This window comes from Heloderma suspectum, chromosome 4 (assembly GCF_057233095.1).
Source record: "Heloderma suspectum isolate Gila_16-S chromosome 4, 16-S_ref, whole genome shotgun sequence".
Lineage (NCBI taxonomy): Eukaryota > Metazoa > Chordata > Lepidosauria > Squamata > Helodermatidae > Heloderma > Heloderma suspectum.
The window spans coordinates 33,461,313-33,481,966 of NC_139461.1; positions in this window are offsets into that span (position 1 = coordinate 33,461,313).

The following is a 20,654-nucleotide window of genomic DNA, read 5'->3' on the forward strand; positions in this document are numbered from 1 at the left end:
ATGCAACATAATTTACTTCTGAGTAGACCTTCTGCAGTTGCATTAAGCTAGCTGATTAATTAACTAAACACAGCAGCCCTACAATTAACCTTTCTGTTGTGTCATTTTGGATACAAGTATGACTTGCAGGCACATGCCATGTAAGAAAAGTGTACTCGTTGCATTAAGCTTATTACTGGCTGTAGTTAGCAATTAGGAATGAAATGGAACACAGACTGTCAGGGACAACATTCTGGACAAATGAGTACAAAGGATAAAAACAACATCTCAAATTAAATAACTTACATAAAATCAGAATGAAAGTTACAACTATCATGCTGACTAATGCCAACACAGCACTATATAAATTACTGCTTCTGTTGCGGCTTTATTTAGTGCTAACAGCCTTCTAGGTACTGAAAATACGAGGCCGTATAACATACAAGACTTGTGACAGTGACAATTAACTAGCTTCCTGACCTTACCCCTATGAGTCGTGAATTAGTCAGCTGTAAAGATGTCACTGAATGTTGTATTCTTTCTTACCCGCTTGTGGAGGTTTAGTTAATGGTCTTCATTTCAGAGGAATATGGAGGGTTCAGCTCAAAGGAAAGAAGCTCTGGGCATATATTTGTTGTTGTTGTTTATTCAGTCAGACGCTTCTGATCTACGTGACTTCATGGACCAGCCCACGCCAGAGCTTCCTGTCGGCTGTCGCCACACCTAGCTCCCCCAAGGTCGAGTCCATCATCTCCAGAATATCATCCATCCGCCTTGCCCTTGGTCGGCCCCTCTTCCTTTTGCCTTCCACTTTCCCTAGCATCAGCATCTTCTCCAGGGTGTCCTGTCTTCTCATGATGTGGCCAAAGTACTTCAGTTTTGCCTTTCATATTATTCCCTCAAGTGAGCAGTCTGGCTTTATTTCCTGGAGGATGGACTGGTTTGATCTTCTTGCAGTCCAAGGCACTCTCAGAATTTTCCTCCAGCACCAGTTCAAAAGCATCTATCTTCCTTCGCTCAGCCTTCCTTATGGTCCAGCTCTCACAGCCATAGGGGAATACCATTTCTTTAACTATGCGGACCTTTGTTGTCAGTGTGATGTCTCTGCTCTTAAGTATTTTATCAAGATTTGTCATTGCTGTCCTCTTGAGAAGTAAACATCTTCTGATTTCCTGGCTGCAGTCAGTGTCTGCAGTAATCTTTGCACCTAGAAAGACAAAGTCTGTCACTGCCTCCACATTTTCTCCCTCTATTTGCCAGTTATCAATCAAGCTGGTTGCCATCATCTTGGTGTTTTTGAGGTTTAACTGCAACCCAGCTTTTGCACTTTCTTCTTTCACCTTCGTCATGAGGTTCCTCAGCTCCTCCTTGCTTTCAGCCACCAAAGTGGTATCATCTGCATATCGGAGATTGTTAATGTTTCTTCCAGTGATTTTAACTCCAGCCTTGGCTTCATCAAGCCCAGCACGTCGCATGATGTGTTCTGCATACAGGTTGAATAGGTAGGGTGAGAGTATACAACCCTGCCATACTCCTTTCCCAATCTTAATCCCGTCTGTTGTTGCATGGTCTGTTCTTACCGTTGCTACTTGGTCGTTATACAGATTCCTCAGGAGGCAGACAAGAAGACTTAGTATCCCCATACCCCCAAGAACTTGCCACAATTTGTGATGATCCACACAGTCAAAGGCTTTAGAATAGTCAATAAAACAGAAATAGATGTTTTTCTGAAACTCCCTGGCTTTCTCCATTATCCAGCGGATATTGGCAATTTGGTCTCTAGTTCCTCTGCCTTTTCTAAACCCAGCTTGTACATCTGGCAATTCTCGTTCCATGAATTGCTGGAGTCTACCTTGCAAGATCTTGAGCATTACCTTACTGGCATGTGAAAGAAGTGCCACTGTTCAATAGTTTGAACATTCTTTGGTGCTTCCCTCTTTTGGTATGGGGATATAGCCTAGGTTGTTTTTTTCCAATCTGTTGGCCATTCTTGTGTTTTCCAAATTTGCTGGCATATGGCATGCATCATCTTGACAGCATCATCTTGCAAGATTTTAAACAGTTCAGCTGGGATACCATCATCTCCTGCTGCCTTGTTATTAGCAATGTTTCTTAAGGCCCATTCAACCTCACTCTTCAGGATGTCTGGCTCTAGCTCACTGACCACACCATCAAATCTATCCCCGATATTAATATCCTTCCTATACAGATCTTCCATATATTCTTGCCACCTTTTCTTGATCTCTTCTGCTTCTGTTAGGTCCTTGCCATCTTTGTTTTTGATCATACACATTTTTGTCTGGAATTTACCTCCGATGTTTCTAATTTTCTGGAAGAGGTCTCTTGTCCTTCCTATTCTATTATCTTCTTCCGCTTCCACGCATTGCTTGTTTAAAAATAATTCCTTATCTCTGCTGGCTAACCTCTGGAATTTTGCACTTAATTGGGCAAATCTCCCCCTATCACTGTTGCCTTTAGCTTTCCTTCTTTCTTGGGCTGCTTCCAGTGTCTCAGCAGACAGCCATCTTGCCTTCTTTGTTTTCTTTTTCTTTGGGACATTTTTTGTTAAAGCCTCCTGAACAATGTTGCGAAATTCTGTCCATAGTTCTTCCGGGACCCTATTTACTAAATCTAGTCCCTTAAATCTATTCTTCACCTCCACTGCATATTCATGAGGAATATTCGTGAGCTCATATCTAACTGTTCTGTGGGTCTTCCCTATTCTCTTTAGTCTGATTCTAAACTGTGCAATAAGAAGTTCGTGATCTGAACTACAATCAGCTCCAGGTCTTGTTTTTACCGACTGCTAGGGATGTACGAAAGTCACTTACCTTTTCGCAGCTTGGGTTCGCGGTGGGGGGGAGGTGCTTCGCTTCTCCCCCCGAAGTTCAGGCGAGGGGGGGGAGGCGTCCCGCCTCGCCCAGCTGAAATTCAGGCCGGAGAGAAGCGCCCCGTCTCCCCGGCTGCGAAACAAAAAGTAAAAAAAAAAACAACTGTGATAGGCTACGTAACGATTAACGTAGCCTATCACAGCTAGATTTCCAAAGTCAGCCGTGATAGGCTACGTTAATCATCACGTAGCCTATCACGGGTGACTTTGGGGAAGAAAAAAAAAAGCGCGTACACAAATGGCGGCAGCCCATGGGGGCCGCCATTTGCATTCCTTATTTTGACACGTCTAGTCTACATAAAGATTTACATGGACTACAGCGAAAATAAGGGAACTCTATTTGCGTTGCCCTTATTTTCGCCGTAGTCTACGTAAATCTTTACGTAGACTAGACGTGCCAAAATAAGGAACGCATATGGCGGCGCCCATGGGCCGCCGCCATTTGCGTACGTGCTTTTTTTCCCCCCAAAGTCACCCGTGATAGGCTATGTGACGATTTACGTAGCCTATCACGGCTGACTTTGGAAATCTAGCCGTGATAGGCTACGTAAATCGTCACGTAGCCTATCACGGGTGTGTGTTGTTGTTTTTTTACTTACTTTTTTATTTTGTAATGGTGGCTGCGGCAGCCAGTCGGGAGACCGGCTGCCGCCCCCGGCCCCCACGAAACGTCACCGAACCGCTGCCGGGATCCACCGCCGAGAGGGACATTCGCTGAAGGTAAGTCCCATCCCGGGGGGGGTGGCAGGGGGCTGGCAGAGAATTTCCCCAACACTTTCAGGGGGCCGAATGCCTCGGCGCTTGTTCTCCCGAAGATTCGGGGAGAAATTCTCCGCCATCCCTACCGACTGCATAGATGTCCACCACCTTTGGCTGCAAAGGATGTAGTCAATCTGATTTCGGTGTCGACCATCTGGTGAAGTCCATGTATAAAGTCGTCTCTTAGGTTGTTGGAAGAGAGTGTTATTATTATTAATTATGAAGGCTACTCCATTTCTTCTGTGGTCCTCTTGTCCACAGTAGGGATGGGGAAGAATTTCTCCCCAAAACCTCGGGGGGCCGAGCGCCAACGCATTCGGCCCCCCGAAATTGGCGGTGAAATTCTCCGCCACCCCCCCACCCCCCCCGAGATGGGACTTACCTTTCACAAATGTCCCTCCCGGCGGCGGGTCCCAGTGGCAGTTCGTCAGGTCTTTGTCAGGGGCGGGGGCGGCAGCCGGTTTTTCGACCGGCTGCCACCACCGCGATTACAAGGAAAGTTAAAAAAACAACAACACCCCCATGATAGGCTACATAACGATTAACGTAGCCTATCACGGCTAGATTTGCAAAGTCAGCCGTGATAGGCTACGTTAATCATCACGTAGCCTATCACGGGTGACTTTGGAAAAAAAAAAAGCGCGTACGCAAATGGCGGCCCCCGTAGGGAGCTGCCATTTGCGTTCCTTATTTGGTCCTGTAGTCTACGTAAAGATTTACGTAGACTACGGCAAAAATAAGGGCAACGCAGATAGCGTTGCCATTATTTCGCCATAGTCTACGTAAATCTTTACATAGACTACAGGGACCAAATAAGGAACGCAAATGGCAGCTCCCTACGGGGGCCGCCATTTGCGTATGCGCTTTTTTTTTTTTCAAAGTCACCCGTGATAGGCTACGTGATGATTAACGTAGCCTATCACGGCTGACTTTGCAAATCTAGCCGTGATAGGCTACGTTAATCGTTACGTAGCCTATCACGGGGGTGTTTTTTTTTTTTTTTTCGCGGCCGGGTAGACGGGGTGCTTCTACCCAGCCTGACTTTCACCGGTGAGGGATGGGGCGCCTCCCCCCTGGCCTGTATTTCGGCCGGGCGAGGCGGGAAACCTCCCCCCCTCACATGAACTTCGGGGGGAAAAGTGAAGTGCCTCCCCCCCACCGCGAAAAAAGCTGCAGGACAAGGTAAGTCCCTTTCGTACATCCCTAGTCCACAGTAGTAGATCTGGTGTGGTCATTTGATGTGAAGTGGCCCATTCCAGTCCATTTCAGTTCACTGACACCCAAAATGTCTATATTTAATCTTGGCATCTCCCCAATAACCACATCAAATTTGCCCTGGCTCATAGATCGTACATTCCAGGTTCCTATGGTGTGTTGATCTTTAGAACATCGGATTCATCGTTCACCACCAGCACCTTTGGCTGCTAGCTGTCCTTTCGGCTTTGAGCTAGCTGCGTCATCACATCTGGGGCTAGTTGAATTTATCCTCTGTTTCTCCCCAGTAGCATTTTGACCATCTTCCGACCTGGGAGTCCCATCTTCCGATGGTATACCGACATATCTCTGGTTGTACTGATCCATTTAGTTTTCATGGCAAGAATACTGGGGTGGGTTGCCGTTTCCTTCCCCAGGGATCGTATTTAGTCTGACCTCTCTGCCATGACCTTCCCGTCAGGTGTCCCTTCATGGTTTAGCTCATGATGTCATTGAGGTGCTCAAGCTCCAGCACCACAACAAGGTAACAATCTCCTTTGCTGAAGGGGCATATATTTACCATCTGATAATTTTTGTATTGTTATTGTTCCCTCGGGCCTCTTTGGTGAAGTTCAGGTCAGGTTGAATCGGTGTTCATCCAGCGTCTCCTCTCCACTTCTTCCTTACTCCTTCCCCTCAGACATTTTCTGCCTTCAATGTCCTGTACAACCATGATGTGCAAGTCCAATTCCACCAGGAACCTGACCCCTGGAGCAATGTAATTGATTCCCCCACCTCCTGTTAAATCTAAAGCAAGTATCAAATCTTCAGCATTGCAGGGAAGCTCAGAGCAAATGAGAGATGGGGGTTTTTTATATAGCAAAGCTTTATGTAGTACATGGTTTTGATTCACTATAATTTGCTTGTTTATTAAATTTGTAGCCGCTCCACATCACATGTTCTCTAGGCATAAATATAACAATTAAAATACACTATAAACTTGAAAAAAGAAACTGATTAAAAACTAACGACACAGTTAAAACACTGTTCTAAAACAGGAGGACCAAGTAATAAAACATGACTTATTTACAGATCTGATGATGGATGTGCTCGGGTGCAACTCATTTGATGGAGCCTGAAGGTGCTACTTCAGTGATTTCAGACAGGTGAAGATATGGTCAGGGTGGGGCAGAAGACCTGTCCATCGCAGAAGAGGGGAATCTATGTCCTTGGTCACTGTACTTCTCTCCAGTTCTACCCCAATCCCTGGTTGCTCATCTACTGTGCTCCTCAGCCTGATGGTGCTGTTGTTTAATGCCTGGTCAGCTCACAATACACTTCCACAATGTGTGACAGTAGTATAGTCACTCTTGAAGAAACCCACCCTGGATTTCTCTGCTTTTTTCTTTGTTTTTTGTTTTTTAACAAATACCTACTTTCTGGAGAAGGTGTTGGAGACAGCAATGCTGGACAACTACAAGTATTTTTGGAGGATATTGATTATCTGGACCCATTTCAATCTGGTCTCAGGCCTGGTTTGGGGACTAAATTGTCCTTGGTTGCCCTGAAGGACAGGGAAAATGTGACCTTGTTACTTCTTTTTTATCTCTTGGTAGCATTTGACCATGGTATCCTCATGGACCATCTCTGTGAGTTGGGGATCAGATGCTCTGTATTACAGTGGTACCAGTCCTAGCTAGACGGCCAAATCCAGAGTGTGATGATTGGGGGGGGGGGTACTCCTCAGCCCCCTGGCACTTGTGTTCTGGGGTATCCCAGTGCAGTCTCCTTTCTCCATCATTGTTTAACATCCATATGAAGCCTTTGGGAGAAGTCATTTCGAGATGATCAGGATGCTGATGACACACACCTCTATTTCTCCATAATAACTAAATCAGGTTAGGCCAAGCAAACCCTGGAATAGTGCTTGGATGCAGTGGTGGGCTGGATGATGGTCAGTAAACTGAGTCTGAATCCTGATAAAACAAGTGTGCTGTAGGTGAGTAGTTCCCATATCCAGGGGAAAAGTTTAACTGCCTGTTCTGGATGGGGTTGCGTTCCATATGAAGGAGCAGGTATGCAGTCTGGATGCTCCTGGATTCATCATTGTCGCCTGAGGCCCAGGTGATCTCAGTGGCTAGGAGCCCTTTTTATTTTTTTTTTAAAGCTTGGGTTGGTTTGACAGCTGACTGAGCTGTGGCATTTCCTGGACTAGGATACCTTGGCCAAAGTAGTATAGGGATTGGTAACCTCCAGATGTGATCACTGCAATGCACTCTAAATGGACCACCTACACCTGCTATTAGGGATGGCGGAGAATTCCGCCATGGATTTCAGTGAGGCCAAATGGTCCCCCTGAAATCCATGACGGAATGGCCTGCCCCCTGTCCCCCCCCCCCCCGCAGATTCCCCCCAGGACGAGGCTTACCTGGGGCGGATGTTCCGGATGGCGGCGGCTCTGGCAGCAGGTCTGGCGGTGGCAGCTGGTCTTTCAACTGGCTGCTGCAGCTGCCATTTCAATCCTGGTCTTTGCCGTCTCCCCCCAACACTGCAAATCAATTCCGCGAAAAGGTAAGTGACTTTCGTACATCCCTACCTGCCATCTTATGTATATTGGCTATTCACAGTGCCATTTTCCATAAGATCAAATGTGCATATTTTCACAATCACCTTTTGTTTTCTTTTTTTACAAAATGTTGATCTCAGAGCTCACTGGATGGGCCTGGGTTGAGTGCGGGCAGCTCAGCGAGCACAGGGGGAACTCAAGCGGGGCAGGGGGCTCGGTGGGTGCAGCTCAGGGCAGCGAGTGGGGAGGAGTCCACCGGACTCCCAGACGTGATTGGGCACCTGCGCCATCCTTAGTGTTAACCTGGGGACCTGATTCACGGAGGGCCCAGTCAGAACAGATGCTAGGAGTACCAAGATGAAACAAGTCCACTTGTGTAAAAGGATAGCATACAGTTTATTGAATACACAGCTGGAATATGGATGCAGAATATAAACAACAAATGCAAAAGAAAGCTTACACATGCTCCTCAATTGGTGGACCAATCATTGGTCAACCAACTGTTGTTGCATTGGTTCCCAGAATCCAACAGGGTGTTGCTCTGAGGGCCTCAATTCTTTGGACAGACGAGCACTCTTCCTTCTCCAAAAGTGAGAACAACCAGCAAGCTGGCCTACTAGATTTTATATACATATCTCCTAAGTTCCTAAACCTGTCATGAGAAACACAGACTTGGGAAACAAAACACTCCCCTCAGGAGGGGGGGTCAGCTTCTCAGGGGAAGGGGGGCATTAGTTTCAGTTTCTCATAGGAGAGTAAAAATAAATCCTTATCTAAGAAATGAGGGAAGAGGGAAGAAGAGCCTTGTTTATATCTCTCTGCCTCCCTAGTACCATCTATGTCACCTACAGAAAAGAAATCTACTTCTAGCATGGCCAAGGTAAAACACACAATATATAGGACTATACAAGTCTCTGTGCACTAAAGACACCTGTGTAGGTTCAAACCTGTCTCCTCACCATTCTTCCCTTACCGATTCCGGTACACATACAGTATATAGATACATAAAAGGGTTCCTACCCCCAGTCCTTCTCATTCGCCATATTATCAGAGTCCCCTCCAGTGGTACTCTGCTTGTTGTGACCCTTGGCTTTGAGAGTCAAGCCCACTCCACTTTGCATGTCCCTTCCTGGGTTCTATTTATTAGTCACGCTACAGTGTAGGGATGCTGAAGAAATTAGAGGCAGACTAAAACGAGCTTGGATTTTTAAGAAACTGAGCTGCGGAATCTGCTGTACAGCGACCCACTCAGGCCACACGGAGTCCATAGATGTTCAGATGTTTGTTGTTGTTGTTGTTGTTTACTTTCCTGAAATTTATGCAAGTGTGTTTTTAAGAAAATTCACAAGTTTCTCCTAAGGAAAAGTCGAATGGAATGGGGAACTTCATGGAATGTTATGTACTAAAGTAAATTGTAGCAAACCCTTTTACATAATTATTTGCATATTTTTCCACATGATGAAAAAAAAATCTCATCTGTCTGTGAGCGGACGACAGAACAAAAGGCGCCTGACAATCCATGAAACATAGACAGAGAGGATTTTACACAGTCTGTACTTCCCTACTACAGTGTGACACAAATGTGGGCAAATGGGGTGGAAAATGGAACCTGGCCTTAATATAGATCCTGTATGGATTACACATTCTCTCAGCATGCATCTTTTGTAGCCAAAAGGGCATCATTTCACAGACCATAGGCTTGGGGAAACGCCACGGTTTTCAGAAGTAAAAAAGAAGAAGAGATCTTTAGGGAGGAAAAGGGTGGGGGGATAACAACAACAAAAAAACATATGGGGGAAATGACTCCCAAACCCTGTCCAATGAGAATTGATTGAGTGGAATGCTTACAGACTGTTGGAGGGAGGAACTGGGAAACCAGGGAGGAGGAGAAGTACCTTGGAAGAGGCTGCCTGTCAGGAACGGCCTGAACTGAACCACTCTTCACAGCAGTATTCTGTTGCACTTTCCACATGTAGACAAATATTTATGTCGTTGCAAACATCAAATTCTTGATGGTGAAAAAAATGCCCTTCTAGAAACTTTCACCAGATGTTAAATCTGTGAGCATCAGCTTATAGGAAGGTGAATTAATTAATCTTTAAAAACCAAGGCAATGTCTCCAGGCAGGAAGAAAGAAAGAAAGAAAGAAGAAGAAAGAAAGAAAGAAAGAAAGAAAGAAAGAAAGAAAGAGATCATTACCGTTGTGGTGTTCAGTCAGAAAATGGCCATGCCCGGAGAAAACAAAACAAAACTGATGGATTTCAACATAATCTCAAGGTACTGAGTGTACAATTAGATCCCTTTCTTTCTTTTTTTAAGTGGTTTACGACTGCTGTTTTGCCTTTTATGCAAAAAGAAGAGAGGATATTTTTGTTTAGCTGATGCAAGCATCCATCAAAAGAATACAAACATTGCTGTACCAAAATTATGGGTGCATTCAAGATTTGTTACAGTCAGCTGCTGCTATCCTTCCTTACACTGAATAATAATGCTGCACTTATGGGGTTATCTAGTGGATTCTAATGGAATGCATGCTCTCTCTATGTGCGTGTTCTTTCAGCCGACTGGAATGGCAGATAGAGATGATGGGAGAATCAGGGATGCTCCTTGCTGAAGTTCTCCAAACTTTACTCCAAAGCTTGGTTTGGTGTGCTTCTGTTTTCATCTGTGACCTGTTTTTCAGTTTGTTCAAACAGGAACAGTATGCCTTCTTCAAAGGTCATGCATTTTAAATTTGTGCATTTTTAAAATTGCACATTTTTAAAGTTGTACATTTTTCAAGTGCACATTTTGTGAACATGAATGCAAGTTTGGGAATTTGGGAACTTTTTTTTGGAGATGATGCTCATGCCCTCCTGTTACAATTTAGGGTTATATGAATGGGGCATTTTCAAATGATTTGCAGACTGAAATGGATTTCTCATATATCCCTACCAGAAGATGAATCTGTCTTCAGTATTGACAGTGGGACAGTGTCCTCCGCTGCACCTGAAGGCTGCAGGCTAACTTAGGCAATGCAGAGAAGGCCACATGTCACACAGCTCTCTCCTCCAACTTTTGCTGCCTCCTCTCAGCATCTGCTGCCTGAGGTGACTGCTTCATTCTTTCTGCCTAATGGTAGGGCCGGCCCTGCCAACAAGCTCCTACAGTTTTATAGTTAGTAAATTTTGTTGTAATAGTCCAAGTATGAATGGTTTTTAACTGTGGATTTTATGACAATATTGCTTTAATCTGATGAATTCTAAGCTGGTGCGGAGACCATATGTTCAAAAAGCAGGGTAATATTTCTAAATAAAGAAATAAATTCACAGCTGTGACTTGCAATAAAGGAGTTTCCATGTATCTCATTTACTATCCTTGTCTAATATGTTGTAGGACCATTGCTTGATTTTCATTATCCAGTCTTGGGGGGCAGGGGGGAATATGAATAAGCCTGACTTCTTTTAACAATAACTTCAGGCAATTTTTTTTTAAAACAGTCATTTCCTGTTGCTTCTTAATGATCAGCCAAGATTTCCACTGAATAAGAAATAATCCAGATAGTTATAAGGCAATGCCTCTGTCTGTGTCTCTGTGTTTTTCCTCTAATAAATCACAGCATGGTTTTGGATAGCCCAAGCTGCAGGAACCCATTCTGAGTGCTATAGAGCTCTAGTAACATCGACCATGGCTGCTTGATATTCATTTAGGCACAGTTGGGCACAATCAAAACTAAAACCAAGCTCAGAAATCATTGTTAAATCAGAAGCTGCAGTACACAAATTTACCACTTACTGATAAAATAGCTCAATTGCATTAAGTAATCAAATTCAATGCCTTTACGGAAAGACATCTGTAGCTACCTAGAAGTGACTGACAGAGTCACAAAAGCAATCACTCGCTCCAGCTTTACATTCCCACCTTTTAAAATGTTATTGTAACATATAGTTTGATAGCCTGTCTTCATGGGAGAAGAAATTAGAGCATTTTTTAAATAACATCAATATTGTAATAACTCAAGAAGAGAAACAGCATATTTAGGACATTTCTGCATTGATGTAAAATGTTCATACCAAGCACCCAAGTATGATGATCATGTAAGAGCTCACCATCTTAGACTTTTTCTTCACCTGAAAGGTCACAGCCATGGAACTGGCAATGTATTTTGATTAGTAATGTTATTCACCCCACCCATGAAATTACCAACCTACCCCATCCATCAAAATCAACCTTAATTTATTTTTTATTTTATTTACTGGGACCTAGGTTAACTCAAACAATTGCTTATGAACGACTTGGAAACCTGACAAAGTGCAGTTTCCAGGGATCTTTGTATGGGGATGCTTTCATTGGTAAGACTTCAGGGTCTAATAAAAGTCCATAGAAAAGCCCAACATCACCCTTGTGGGTGCTGGAAGTTAAATTAAGATTTGGGGGAAAGGGGGAAGAAGATGTAAGTAGGGATCTTGGAGGAAACCATTTTGAGGCTGGAGCTTGGCAAGCTTTCACCAGCTCACCCCCCTCCCCCTGACTCTGGTCCAACATCTGCGAACTGGCTCGACTCAGTCCACACTGATGCTGGACCAGCTGGTGGATTTTCCATCTTTGCGTGGCTGTCGCCACCACCACCACCGCACAATGCTCCCACTCTGCCCCTGCCAGTGTCAACACTGGAAGGGAGAGAGGGACGGTTACAGTAACAAGGCAGCCATGGCTCTCTCCCTGTCGGTGTTGGACAGAGGGAGCATTGCACTGCCACCATGGCACCGCCACTACACAACGCTCCCTCTCTCCCTCCCGATGTTGGCACCAGCAGGGAGAAGGGGAGGGTTGTGTGCATCGGCAGCTGTGGGAATGTGTGTGTGGGGGCTACCCCGGAATGTGTTGAAATTACAGCCATAGTTTGCGCAAATTACAGCTGTAATTTGCACAAATTATGGTTTAATTTCTGCACATTCTGGGTCGGGGGGGGGGGAATCCTGACCAAGTTCCCAGATTTCAGGGGCAGACCCCCAGCTCGGGTTTCAAGGGAATCATTTCATATATGTTCAGAAGACTTGGTAATGTCAGGCTTACACACATTCGATTTCTGTATCAGTGAAGCTGCAGTGTTCATACTTATCTGTTGAGGTGGATATTTATAGTTATCTTTGGAGATTCAGTTGTCTGTATCATGTTGAGAGAGCTGAGACAACCCATGGTTTTAAGCAAATAAAATTTTAAAAACTGAATAGGGATGGCATGGGTGTCCAGTTGAGGCTCAAAGCCTGGTGATTTGTCATGGGCTTGGCCCCTGATGCCATTCTGTGGTGCCCATGCTTGCCCAATTCGGCATGTGCTGAGTTGGACAAGCATGTGGCTGCCTCACTGAGCCACCATTCTGTGCAAGAATGGCAACTCAGCCTTTCTCGTAAATTAATAACCATGTACACGAATGGTGGCCATAAAGAGGCCATCTATGCAACATTACTGGCGTGGATGGTCTACTTACACTTGTAATGTTGCATAGATGGTCCCTTTATGACTGCCATTTGCGTACATGGTTATTTACGAAAAAGGCTGAGCCGCCATTTTTAGGCAAAATGGCAGCTCAGTGAGGGAGGCAGCAGCTATGCCCCACTTGTTGGGTGCCCATGAACCACCAGGAAGCTTGCCATGTGAGACAAGTAGGATTGCATGGCCAGTGAGGGCCTGGGGAGTAGCACATGACCCACACAGAGGTGAGTCTGTCCATCCCTAAAACTGAACTAGGGGTGTTGTTGGAATCCGAGAGGGTGGCAGACTCCCCCTCACTCAGCCTCCTGGACTCCAGTCCACAGACCACTGTGCTTGCCCGACTCAGTGCACAAGAAGTTGGGTAAGCATGGCAGTCCCTGCTGGTCTGCTGAGTGGCCATTCAGCCCATTCTGCATTAAAATGGTGGCTTCTTCTTTTCATAAAGGGCCTTTTATGCAAATGGTGCCCATTTACGCAAGTTGACAGGCAACAATAGACCATTTATGCTTGTCATCCTGAGTAAATGACCACTTTACATAAAAGAATGAGCTGCCATTTTTATGCAAAATGGAGGCTTGCTGAGGGATCAGGTGGCCACATGCCACTCACCAGGCACTTGTGGACTGCCCGCCAGCACTCCACACGCAGTAAGTAGGGACAGGAAGCTGGCAGAAGTCTGATGAGTGGTGCAAGAGGTGGACTTGGATGAGTCCGCCCATCCTTAAACTGAACTGGGTTTTTACCATACATTGTACCACATATCAAGATATGTGGTAAAATCCTATTTTCCTCTTGGCAGGATGATATAGATGGTGAAGCTCATTCTGGGGCAATTTGGTCTTCTGCTTCAGCTCCACGATCCCAGGTCAAAACGGAAATGAGCCCTACTTAGTTCTGGGAGGCCAATACACAGTGCGCTCATTTTGCTGAAACCCAAAATATACAGAACTATGACAGATGTAAGTAATTTTGGACAAAATGAAAGAATCAGTGCCAAAGATGTCAGATCATTAACATAGTCAATTCCTGCTCAGGCTGCAGCTGCAATTCCATGGCAGACAGCAAAAGAAACAGCTTAAGCTTACTATCACAGTTGTAATTTATAAATAATTCCTGCATAATAAAAATGTAGTGTGAAGATACATGTCACCCTATATTAAAATGCTCTACTCAGTTGAAATAAAGTTTTAAAGAGGCTTATGACAAATTGGAGCCAGCTTTAATGGGTTGCTAATCAGAACTAGTTTTCATGTCTCCCTGTCCCTGCCCTTTATAGGGGAAGGGGGGGACAAGTCAGCATTCCAAATTACTGTTTCTATGCAGCTGAACTGATTATACTTGATGTAAAGTGACAATTGATAACAAATTGTATTGACAGACCTTGATTGGATGTAATTACTTCATCCAGAAAATGTTCTGAACAAATTAACCACAGCAAGATCGCCTTTTTAATTTTAAAATGGTCCGTTACCCAGATTAAGGTGACCATCACAATTTATAATTAATACATTTTCTCACTTTCATTTTTTTAATTGTTGAAAGACGTGAGAAAAATTAATTGAAATTTAGAGCCTCAATTAGCAAAACAACTTGCATTAAATATCATTTTAAAATCAAAACAATGACATCATTTATCATCTTTCATGAAGACATGGAAATAAAACATTCCTTGAAGACATTCATTCATTAATTCATTACATGTGTATCTGGCCAATAGATGAAATGCTCTGGCAGTTCACAACATGATAAAACTTTTAATATACAAAAAATTCAACAGTTTAATAAAATTATGATATAAAAAACCGTAAGCTCAAAAAGGCCCATCATATGCCATCAAATGCCTGGGAGTAGAGTAAAGTTTTGTCCTGGCACTGAAAAGATGACAATTTGGTGCCAGGTGGAGGCAGAGCTCACTAGGGAGAGCTGTCCATGATCGGGAAGCCACCACCAAGAAGGCTTTTTCCCTTGTTGCCATCCTCTGAAACTCTCTTAAAGGAGGCATTCAGAGGAGAGCTTCAGATGTTGATCATAGTGTATGGTAAGGTTCATGCTGGGAAAGGTGCTCCATGTAGTGCCTTCAACTATTCCTGTTACAATACTTCAGCTAATCACTCATTTTTTTTCTTTTCACTAACCAGTTAATTCTGAGATAATTTAGTGTGAAGTCTGCACTTCATGATCCCTCAAGTATTGTGGTTTCAAGCCATTTCATGCTTTAGAGGTCAAAAACAGCATCTTGAATTGGACTTGGAGATGACATTGAAATCTTTAGAAATCTTTAAGACATTAGACATCTTTAGGAAAATATTCAGGAAACCATGTGACCTTTGTCATGTGGACACAAAAGGAAAACTGTGGCACAGAGTGGTAGGCGGCAGTATTGAATCTGAAACTCTCCCCACGACCTGAGTTCGATCCCAGCGGAAGCTGGGTCTCAGGTAGCCGGCTCAGGTCGACTCAGCCTTCCATCCTTCTGAGGTCAGTAAAATGAGTACCCAGCTTGCTGGGGGAAAGGCAGTCACGACTGGGAAAGGCAGTGGAAAACCACCCCGCTATAGTCTGCCATGAAAATGCCAGCGCAAGCAGCGTCCCTCTAGAGGTTAGTAATGACCCAGTGCTTGCACAGGAGGAACCTTTCCTTTCCTTTTAGCTTAGGTCATGATTGAGCCAAAGTTAAGCACTTCCAAGTCCCAAGCCACCATTTGTTTCCCCCAAATGCTTGGGGAACAATGCTATGTCATAGTCTCCTTCAACAGGAAGCATTGTGGTGGAGAGAAATGGTGGCCACTAGGCTGCTGATAGGAGCTGTGCTATTGCTTATGGCTGTAGCAAAACTACATTTTTAAATAAATAATATTTTTTTAAAAAATGGAGTGGAGGAAAACCACTGCCACTCTTCCAAGTGAGCCTCACCCCTTGAAAATTATTCAGATTTCTCCTGCTTCCCAATTTTGCTGCTTCCAAATGGAGTTGCAAATTTGGTGGTGGGAGAATTTCAGCTCAACCTTATGAGACACTATTTTAAACATTATTTCCAACTGCAGGGACCATTGGAACCTTCTCCAGATGCACTGTTATTGTTTGTCATGACCATGTGGTTCCTCCACATGGTCAAGACCAACAACATCAGCACAGATAAAAGGAAGTACTTCTCTGCACAGTGCATAGTTAAACTATGGAATTGGCTACCACAAGATGTAGTGATGGCCACCAACTTGGATGGCTTTAAATGGGGGTTAGACAAATTCCTGGATGAGAAGTCTATCAACAGCTACTAGGCCTGAGAGCTTTGTGTTACCTCCAGTACCAGAGGCAGTATGCCTATGTACACCAGTTGCTGTGGAATATGGATGGGAGAGTGCTGTTGCATTCATATTCTGTCTGTGGTTTCCTGGTTGACAGCTTGTTGGCCACTGTGTGAACTGTGAACAGAATGCTGAACTAGATGGACCCTTGGTCTGATCCAGCATGACTCTTCTTATGTTCTTGTGTTCCTGAAGGCTGCTGTCCTTGCATTATCTACTATTACCATCCCTTCCAGATATGATTCATTCTGAAGCTGGTTTACTTCATTCACACTTCTAAATGTCCACTATTACTGGCTGTAATACCTTTTACATGCTCTCTTCATAAGGAAGCAACCATCAGTAGCACGTTATTACTTACTGCTATTAATGCAATACACACAATGCCCAAACCTAGCCTTTTTAATATTCAGAGAGGAAAGTTTTCCACCCATAAGGTTTTTAACAAAAAGTTGTCATTTTCTTTTTGGACCAGTTTCACATGTATTTCCATCCCTCATATGAAGCATTGTCCTGCTGTGTAGGGGGGAGACGAAAACATCAGTAGCTTGACAGAGACCAAAGCCTCTTTCCTATCAGTGGCAGGCAAATAGTGATGGTAGGATGAATTACATTTCAGGAGGCTATGCAAAAGGAACTGTTCCAGAATCTTCCATACATTGCTTTTCTCTCTAATACAGGTAAGTCTACATTCACAAGAGCCTTTTAATATTGGCAGTGCTAAGACAAAATATCAATAACTTGAAAACACGGTTTGCCTTAAAATCATGAAGAAGGATGCGGTGGATCCAAATAACTGTGCTGAAGCAACTATATTGGATTCAGGGCTTTCATGGACTGACAACACCCTGTTCCATGAGTAGAAGGGAAAACAAGCAAAACAGTCCTCCCTAGGAATGTACAAGGAATTTGTTTCAGTTCATTTTTTATCAGGATTTACCCAGTTTGCACCTTCCAGACTGAACATAGACTCAGACACAATCTGCAGTTGAAGTGCATGCATTTTGGAGCTTGCAATCTGATTCATCCCCACCACCACCACCATAAAAATGTGTTCAACAGTATATGTACATGCATTTGAAAAATGTGCATGAAAAAAGCCTACTTTTGAAAAATGTGTGCAAATATGCTTTAATCAATAGGAGAAGAATGTGTACATTTCAAAGATGTGCACAATTGTTCCATAGATTTAGAAAAATACATACAAAAATACACATGGATTCCCATGCAAAAGGAAGAAGAAGAAGAAGAAGAAGAAGAAGAAGAAGAAGAAGAAGAAGAAGAAGAAGAAGAAGAAGAAAGCTAACAATCTGATAAGGACTCAAGTAGGAACAAGCTTCATTATGGAATTTGGAGAACTTTGGTGAGCATGAGTTTTGCTGTGTTGCACACCCTAGTGCTCCCACAAACTTGGCCACTGAATTACTGCTGAAAGGAACTTGTGCTGGGTTCCTTTGCTCTGGGTGACTTAAATTCTATGGAAATTTAGCAACTGAAGACACAAAACTAAGAAGTGTTTGTTTTTTTAAACGTGTGTGTGTGTGCACATTCACGTGTGTGTGTGTATGTGACAGAGAGAGAGAGAGAGAGAGAGAGAGAGCGTGATTCATTATTTTATGTCACCCTTTCTTATAAACAGCCAATCTAACTCCTTTGTAGTTTGCTTCTAGTGGTTCTCAAGATCAGCTCTTGCTACCCCACCCCTTCTTCCTTTGCTATGCAGACCTTTCAATAAGATTACCAGCAAAAATGCAAAACAAAAAACAAAAACAACCAAAATAGCCATCATTATTACATTCCACCATGCTACATCCATATAGGGATTGACAAATCTTCCATTTTAGGGCACAATCCTATGGTCACTAGTCAGCAGCTAGATGGTCATAGATATGTGGGTTTCCGAATATCGACCTCAGAGCCCGCTCTCCGAGATCCGTTCCTGGAGAACTGACCTTCCCCCCTTCCTGTGCTGCCTTGCAGGCAGCTCAGAACAGCCCACACTCCACACTCAGAAGAGGAGTGCGGAGTGGCAAAAAAGGGGCATTCCAGGGGGGCATTCCTGGGCAGGGAGGGCGGAAATGCCATTATGACACATCCTATGTGTCATCTGGCAGCCTCCTCCACCACTCTGCCTTCCTGCGGCTAGACAGCCAAAATCGGCTCCCTCATATATTTGAATGTTGCTGTTGTTGTTGTTGTTGCTGTTGTTGTTTTTAAATCTTCAGTTGTTTCTCTCCTGAATATGAAGAATTTTGCAGGTTCTGGCAAATTCTTATCACAAATGAACTGAAAGAAAATGGTCACCAAGCAAATTCCATAGCTACAGCTCTTCCCAGAGTTGTGAGGGCCATAGTGTACCTGCCTGTAGATGTGAAAGATGAGGAGCCTGTCAGAAAAAAAGGTGAAAACGCTAATTCAAACATGGCTGAACACACAGGGATTCAAACCTAGACTTTTAAGAGCTAAGCGCTCAAAGCTCTGGGCTTGGATCGATTTGTCTGCCAGTTCTGGTTTCTCCCAGATTCATTTTTAAATATAAATCTCAAGTTCTTTTTTTCCCAAATATGGAGAATTGTGCAAATTTGGGTAAATTCTTATAAAAACTGAACTGAAACAAAGTTCTTACCCATCTATATATCCAAACTGTGTTGTTGTAGCAGTTTTTAAATGGGTAATTTGATCACAGAGGCAGCTGAGATATTTTACCCACAAAAATATATTGGATTTCAATGTAGAACCTGTAGAAATGGTAGGGGAAAATATTGACTCAGCTTTTCAAAGTATCAAAATATAGAAAAAAATATATAACTTAAGTTGACTTTGAAGCAAGCAATAAAACCGAGCATTAGTAAGAAAAAAATAAATGCAGGACTTCAAATGCATCATAGATATGTATCAGGGAGTTCTCATAAATTCTGTTCAGCTTTTACTTCATTCTACCCAATAACCACACACACACACACATACTTGGAGAGAAACTAAATCTGCTTTGAAAATTATTTTCTGGCATCAGCACAGCAAAATCCTCCAGAGGAGACAAAGAGTGCACTGGCAAAATACAAAAATAAGGAGGGGAAATATCCGTAGGTTTAAAATACATTAAAAAAGGAATTCCCTAGTGAACAAACAATACTAAGAGAGTGATTCAGGGGGAAAAAAAGAAAAAGGAAAAAGAATCACCCACTTTCTAGCCATAAATTACACAAGGGTATTCCCTCCTCCTCCAGGAACCTTTCATATTATAGTCCAACAAATGTTTGAAAACTACCATCCCTACAACTCCTGCCAACTTGCCAAGCGATTAAATACAATGAATATTAATAAATAATTAAGCCACCAGAAGTGAGATTCATAGAGAAAACACACAGTGTACATCACTGGAGATAGAAACTGATGCATATAAAATGAGAAGCATGAAAAAGAAGAACGTTATAACATCACAGAAGAAAGGAAAGTAGCTTCATTAAGGCAGGGGGACAGAACATTTGAAATGAATGCAGAAGGCATATGAATGGGAATTCTTTAGTGAAGAATTCACTAAATCCCACTTCGTTGGAATTTGTCTTTAAAAAAAATGTTTTAACTCTTTTAACCATTGTTTTATTCTTTTATCATATTGTCACCGCTCCGAAATCTTCTGATGAGGAGCGGTATATAAATATTGTAAATAAATAAAATAAATAAGAAAATATTAGCCCATATTTTCCCGAGCAATAGTAGATCCCTCCATTTTCCATTGCTGCTTCTGCTTCATCAGCTTGGGCCTAGGGTCCTCCCCACCGCCTCACAGAAGCCACGTGAACTAGCTCCCCTGTGAGCTGAAGAGGAAGATGAGTGAACTGTCATCTCTTTAAATGGTGCTTTTAAAAAAATTGATGTGATTATTTTATTCTTACTGATCTTGTGAAGGTCACTCTGGGAGTCTTGTTGTCGGCTGAAGAAACAGGGTAAACATATTTCCAACAAACAAACAAGAGGCGTCAACAATGTTGCAGTATGGAGTGCTCCTGTTCTGGTTTCCATTCTTGCCCCCCACACACACACACATCTATGTCTCTGCCTCCCCCCGCTCTTCTGCCCTCAGTAATCTGTGCCCACTGAGCATGCTCAATCCTAGTGTGACGTTTTAGTCGTCCCCCCACCCCACCTCAAACAGGGCTTGAACTTCTGCAAACCTCAAGATTCTGCCCAGGCTGCGGAAACCTTCCTCTTGTGAGTGGATGGTAACATTTTGACTGCATAAGACTTGCCACTCAGAGTTTGCAGTTAGTAGGTGATAGACAGATGATAGATTAGATGCACAGATAATTGATAGATGATAGTGATAGACAGACAGATAGATGATAGATAGATGATAGATAGATAGATAGATGATAGATAGATGATAGATAGATAGATAGATAGATAGATAGATAGATAGATAGATAGATAGATAGATAGCAGAAACTGCTCCTTCACTGGGCAATCCCGCCTATGGAGTTTCTTA